Raw genomic sequence first — 7,258 nt, 5'->3', positions numbered from 1 at the left:
ATTTAGATGGTGAGAAATCGATTTTCTTATCTCTTTTTATTTAGTTTGCATGCATAAGATCAACAATTTATTTTATGACTAAATAAATTTTATCATATATGAATATGTTAAATTAATGAGATTAATAATTTCTAACATGATTTGCGACGGGTTTGTTAATAATGCGGATTAATATATATTAAGTTCCGTAATCTTTCTTTAAACACTTTTACAAAACCTAAATCACAGTCAAGAGAAGTTTCAAGTTACGTGGGTAATTTCTACATATAATTTTTATATAATTTGGTTAATGTTGGTTAAACCCTAATTTGGGGATTTGGGGGGTTTTTGTGATTATGTGGTTACGGTAGTGATAATATGTATGTATGTATGTATAGGAGGAGGCTTTGTTGAGGAGAGATTCTGAGTAGCTGCTTAGATCGTCTGATTTCGTGTTGCTTTCCAGGTAGGGTTTCCCTACTTAGTATTAGTTACATGATGTGTGTGGTGGTTGTATTGTGGTTATTGATTAATTATATTGCTTGCGATTGTGACGGTTATTGGTATATATTATTGATTGTTGATGTATAACTGTCTGTGATGTTCGGGGCGCGTCCCTGGCTGAGTGGAGTCACCTGCGGGAGTGGCTTCACGCCCTTGGTTCGCCCTCTGTGGAACCCGCCACAGGAGGGGATGTGCACATTAAGGAAACTTGGATTTATCGCTCAGTGGTTGATGAGCGGGGATTTGGTGGGTACGTGTAGATACCTCATTTCTGCACCCCTCGCAAACCACCCGGTGATGATTGGGCCGCATGTTTGGTACACGGAACGATTTGTGACAGTTCGTAAGTTTATCGTCAAGTGATTGCTCAAACACTAATGTCTACCTCTTAGTTGTCATCTACGCGCCGATACGGTCGTTTTGACAGTAATTAGAGTACATTTGGAGTCCAGGCCTAGTCTTCATTTTCTGATAACCGCTAAATCCCGAGTCAAAATGTTCTGGAATGTTCCGGATATTTCTATTCCATGTTTTATAAATATTTCACAATCTTTATTCTTTGGTAAACAATTTCCCGTAATATTCATACAAAATATTAAGGAAACCCAAATTATCCCGTTATTCCATAACTTAAACACGGAAATCTTTCTTCCGCAGGAGGAAACCACCTGGGAACAGACGCAGCAGGTGTTGCGCCTCTTCCAAGAGATGCAGTGACTGCTGCGCCTCTTCCCAGGTCCTTTTCTGCGTATTTTTCGTATCTTTTTCATATCTTTTCGAGATTCACTTCCAAAGGCTCTCCGAAAACCCTATTCCTCCGCGTGATTAGTATAAATAGGAGCCTTCGCTCCTCATATTTCCCACGCGAGTATCCGCCCTTCTCTTCTCCCTTTGCATTCTAGACCTTTGTTCTTACTTTTTGGCGTCTACGTGCTTAAACATTCGACCACGTAAGCTCGGATCCTTCTGAGTACCAGCCTCGTTTGCATGACCGACCAATTTGACCAACTCCACAACTAATCAACTTAATTAATCTAATCGTTTTTCTCTTACGAGGGCACTTTCATCTACATTCGAGTCGAGCATAACTAATCGTAAACTTAGTTCATCTCGTTTCGTCAAACATGTAAGTTTGAGGGTGTAAATCTCTCTTTTGTTATTGTATTTACCTTTTTGTATCACAAATGTAAGGTTTATGTCGAAAACACCTCTTAAAACCAATTTCTAAAACCTCGTTTAAAACCCCTTTTTACGGATTTCCAGAAGACAAACCGTCGAGAAAGGACGCAGCAACTGCTGCGCCTCTTCAAAGGAGCGCAGCGCTTGCTGCGCCTCTTCGTGAGGCTGGCGCAGTTCCTGCTTCCTTTCTTCTTCCTTCGTCCTCTGTAATTCGTCAACTTTTATTCGTTTTCATTTGTTTTTGTTAATTCTTTGATACAATAGCTTGATAATTTCACATGTGTATAATTTATCATTCATTAGTATATAATCCATCATTAAAATTCGGCTTAAATCCCTTATAATCCAATATTTGCGGGTTTTTGTCATTAAAATCAATCCGGGTTGTAGAAGTTCGATTCATTTATATCGGGTTTCTGGAATTTGACCTTTGATATATTTCCATCTGTCTTTCGTCATATTCGTCATTAATTTGTCATTAATTCGTCATGTTTAGCCTATTTTGTTCACCCATGTCACTAATCAATCGTTCGTTCATGTAAATAATTCGTTTGCATCCGTCTCATCCATGTTTTGTTGCTTTTATGACCATCATTCACATGTAAATAACGTGTTAATCACTTTCATCCGAGTAAATATATTAATCAATCATTAAAATCACCAATTAATATTAACGATTTGCAGTTCCGGCTTCACAGCCAGAACTCACCCTTGGAACAGACGCAGCAACTGCTGCGCCTCTTCCAAAGGGCGCAGCTCTGCTGCGCCTGTTCCAGGTTGATTTCTGTCTCTGAACTCCCGTTCTGCCTTGACCTAGTTTAATTAGCTTACGTATAATTAACTATTATCCGTATTATCGCCTTAATTTCTGTTCGTTAATTCTTTCTTTTATTCTTTTTCTCAAATTATTCGTTTTAAAGGTATTTTCGACATAAATTAATAAACCCAATGTAATTATTGTAATTTTCATTATTGTAATATTATTTATTGTATTTATCATATTTCTTGTATTATTTGTATGCCTTCACATGTAATTGAGCATTAAATCCTACTTCGACATTAATTGTATGCTAAATTGCGTGTTAACCGACTTAGTCTAATCTTCACATGCTAGGATTAAAATTTGAATGTTGCATTGCATGCATATAAACTACGATATATCGAGTATAGATGATGTCCCTAATCATTAGTAGAGGCCGCTATCGAGGAGGGCGGGATTAGGTGTTCGATCAAAAGAGCTTCCTAATACGTACCCTCACCCCTTACTCCAGATCTCTGTGGACATCCGTGTTCATTGGCATCCACGAGAGTCATTCTAGACATAGAATGCTAAGGGTAACGAGTGCTTAGTATTCATGTCACTACTTTGTGTCTTGACATGGCTTGAGGTATTCGAACGGTTTCCAATTTTCCACAATAAATTGGTGGCGACTCCACAAAATGCAAACGCTTGTTCTTTCCCCAAGCGCCCCCGTGGGCCCATTGTCCACAGTTTGGCGACTCCGCTGGGGATAATACACTTACGTGTAGCCAAAAGGGTGAAACTTGAACAAGGTTAGGGAATAGTTTGTACAAGACAATTTTTGGTTTTCATAACTCGGTCTTCCTAGACCGTTTTATTCGGCCTTCCTAGGCCCAACCCAACCCATTCGACCAATCGTCCCGTCTAAATGGTCCTAATTCTTATTTGGGCCTAAGGATAGATAGCGATTGACGTCATCCATACCATGATGCTTACTCTTGTTTGTATCAAGGACCTTCACTACTTGAGGAAATGGACTAGGAATCGGCCTTACTCTTGTTTGGTACGAGCCTCTCCATAGACTTCGGGTTTGATTGTTCGGTATGGCAACCCACCCTTTAAACCAAAACCCTTTTAAATGCACTCAGCATCCCGTTATAATGCTTGTATGAATGTTTGTACCTTGCGTGATCACCATTTCTAAACGAAACCATGACGATTTTTGTAAAAATCAAAACCCATTTTCGAATGAAAATTTCAAAAAGGCCATTGATTAGCGCAAAACCCAGTCAAAACTCTGTCCGTTTGTCGAGTCAAATTTCGGGCCCAAGCCCATTTCAAAACCTCACTTCGAGTCCACTCCTACAACTACACTATAGTTGACTAGGATACACATTTTCAAAACTTTGTCTTTTCTTCAAAGCTCACTCAACACAAGTGGCACACACCCACTTCACGAGTCAAAACATTTCTTCTCATAGCAAGTGTGTTAGAATGGTTGATCGTGTTTTGATTCGTCATCGATCTCTTATCCAGTTTTCAAGATGCCTGAAACAAGCGACGTGAACTTCAACCAACTTCAAGATGGTAATGATCGAATCCTAGCCGTGTTAGCTCAAATCCAAGTTACCCAAGATCAAGTGTATGATCGCCTTGACACCATCGAGGGCCGGATCTACGCCGTAGAGGGGAGGTTGCCTCCTCAAGAGAGTGAAGTAGTGGGTGACTTTGCGAGTGACCTCAAGGACGAAAATCCTCCCATGGGAATGACTGTAGCCGAGAAAAGACTCCAATACTTAGAGGAGCAATTGATGTATCTTAAAGGGGATGACATTTATAGGGAGAATAACCGCAAGTATGAGGCCGTAAATTCCAAATTGCCAACCAACTTCAACATGACGGATATCCCTAAATTCAAGGGGCACGAAAACCCCTTGAACCACATCCGTGCTTTTAAGGATTACATGTCTATCAAAGGCATCAAACCTGAGATGTTCTTAAGGATCTTTCCTTCATCTCTTGACACCATCCCAAAGCAATGGTTTTACTCTTTAGAACACAAGAAGATTGCTACTTGGGAAGATGCCGCGATCGAGTTTGCTAAGCAATATGCGGATAATGCCGAGATCCAAGTTAACATGCGCACTCTAGAGGTTCTTACCCAAAATGACAAAGAAGGATTCACCGACTTCCTAAGTAGGTGGAGGAAGACTAGTACCCAACTAGTTGAACGCCCGGATGAGGCTACCCTTGTGGAGAAGTTCGTGGACAATCTCAAACCTATCTATGCCAATCATTTAAGATACCAAAACATCAAAACTTTCAAGGACTTAACCGTACTAGGAACAAGGATTGAAGATGACATCCGTAAAGGGCTCTTGTCCAAAATGGTAGGTCGAGGATATCAAGGCTCAACAAGTCGTTCATACGGCTCCACTAGCAAGACCGACGAGGTTAACCTTCTCGAGCCATCCAAGAAAAGTACCCCACCAAGGACATTCACAAATCTTGGGGACACTTACTCCAACGCTCTTAAGAGGTTAATGAAACAAGGCAAACTTCAACCCATAGACCTACTCCCGAACCCGAAAAGAAATCCAAATTCTGGGATGAGAACTCGTACTGTGAATACCATAGGGGCAAGGGGCATGACACAGAAAAATGCTACAAATTGAAAAATGTGCTTCAAGACATGATTGAAGATGGTCGACTACCAATACCGCCGGGAGGTAAACCCAACAACACTCAGAACCCTCGTGGGATTCTAGTGATCACAAGTGAAGAATCTACCTTAGATTGTTCACACCTCATTTCTCCAATTGAAGATGAGATCTACGTGATCGAGAATGAAGGGTTCTATTCTACTATCTCCCCTACCATTTTCGATTTCATCACATGGGCAAGGAGTGTGGATAGGCAAGTTTGGGAATTGGAAAACGTGGTGAAAACTTTACATGACCCCAACGCAACACCTAAAGAGCATGTGGCACTAATCTTCTCTCAAAATGCTACTATGCAAGAAATAGTCTCCGTGGTGTGCGTCACCAATTCTCTTGTCCTATTATTATCTCCCACTCAATGCAAGGTGTCGTTTAGGCCGTACTTGCAAGTGATCATATCGAGAGTGGTTTCCTCGATCTGGAGAATAACTGATTGACCGGATTTATCTACCATGGATATCTTCCGAGCGTGGCCACGCATTTCCAGTTCATTACTCCTCGAGTGGCCCTGAGATATTGTTATAACCCTGACTAGGGGTGACAATTCCTATCGCACTCATTCCCTTCGACTAGCCACAGCCATCATAACCCAAAATATGCCCATTTGACCCCATTTACGAAGGTCGTAGTAACACAAATCAAAGTTAATCTGAAACTGTGCCATCTTAGGCGAACAGTCTTTAGTCAAAAGAATCGACTCATTAGAATACTATAGTAGCTCTCGCCACGACCAGGCTATATAAATTTGCCAGAACTCTATAAGCGGTCATAAGGCCCGACAAAGTGTTCATAACAGTCTGCCTATGTGATCGACTAGTCATCTCACATGACTCTATGGCACTTGAACTTGCCATCAATCGCATCACACTCTAGTCACTTCGAGACATCACCTCATACAAGTGACTATGGGCGAATACTATGTTAATCCGAGTTCACTTTAACGGGGTTCAATTGTCTCTACAACCCGTTTGGATGTAACAAAGTAAAAGGGAGTTTTTAGATTTAAAAACTCGAACGGCAAATGTGATTATCACATATGAAGAGTCAATACCTGATTATTACTTCATATTTTATAATCCATTTTCATCTTATATGTATTTGTTCATCTCAATGCAATTGAAATGACATATGACATGACTTATCATGTTAAGCCTATGAGAAGGCTTTGGTTAGTAGGTTTTATCAACTTCTTGTACCTTACTCAACCTTACTACATACTCGTTTTCCTTTGTAATGTATACATTTGCATTACAAAACTTTCTGAGTACGTGTCGAGATCCAATCAAGACATAGGCCTTTTAGCCTTAGAACAGCTCCCACTGTTTTCACAGTGTGCGGGACTCATCCTTCTTGCACATCCCATGATTGCAAGTGTACTCAATTTCCATTGTAAATATTTCTCATTGTTCTTTATTGCCTAGAACGATTCTAGAAAATCTATTTCTTAAATAACATAGCCACAATGGTATCTTAACCATCCTAATGTGTTTTGATTATGGTTTTGTCAGAAACCATGCGCAATCTCAATTGTCAATTGTCACTTGTGTAACACCCTTACACAAAATTGCATCAAAAACACTTTGCATTACATCCTTAATGCTTCTGCAAGCACTTAAGGGTAATCTTTATGGCTTACTTGGTAACTATTACTTAAATTCGATTTGAAACAATTCATCATACTCAAAGTATATTAAATGTTATACATCATTACTCATTTAATTGATCTGGCAGCGGAAGCAAAAGAAATCAATCAAATATGTTCATTTTGATTGAACTAGTCATGAATCTTATCAACATAAGACTTCTTATCTGACGCTAATATCATGTGGATTTATCTCCATAAATCTAGATATTAAAGATGTATTATATTACTCCAAAAGTCTTAAATCATTCTCAATGATCAATATGTCATCCACATATAAGACTAATTAAAATTTCCGTAACTCCCACTAAACTTCATGTATAAACACAGCTTCTCGTCTTATCGAGAAAAGTTTTATAACATGATCAAAACATTGATTCCAACTCATTGATGTCCTACTTAAGACAATCTCTTAAGTTGCACATTATCTTAGGATTGTAAGAATCTATAAAACTCATGACATGTATTGAATACATTCCTTCTAATTGAAGA

Source organism: Silene latifolia, chromosome 1, assembly GCF_048544455.1.
Source record: "Silene latifolia isolate original U9 population chromosome 1, ASM4854445v1, whole genome shotgun sequence".
Taxonomy (NCBI): Eukaryota; Viridiplantae; Streptophyta; class Magnoliopsida; order Caryophyllales; family Caryophyllaceae; genus Silene; species Silene latifolia.
This window is presented reverse-complemented; position numbering follows the sequence as displayed.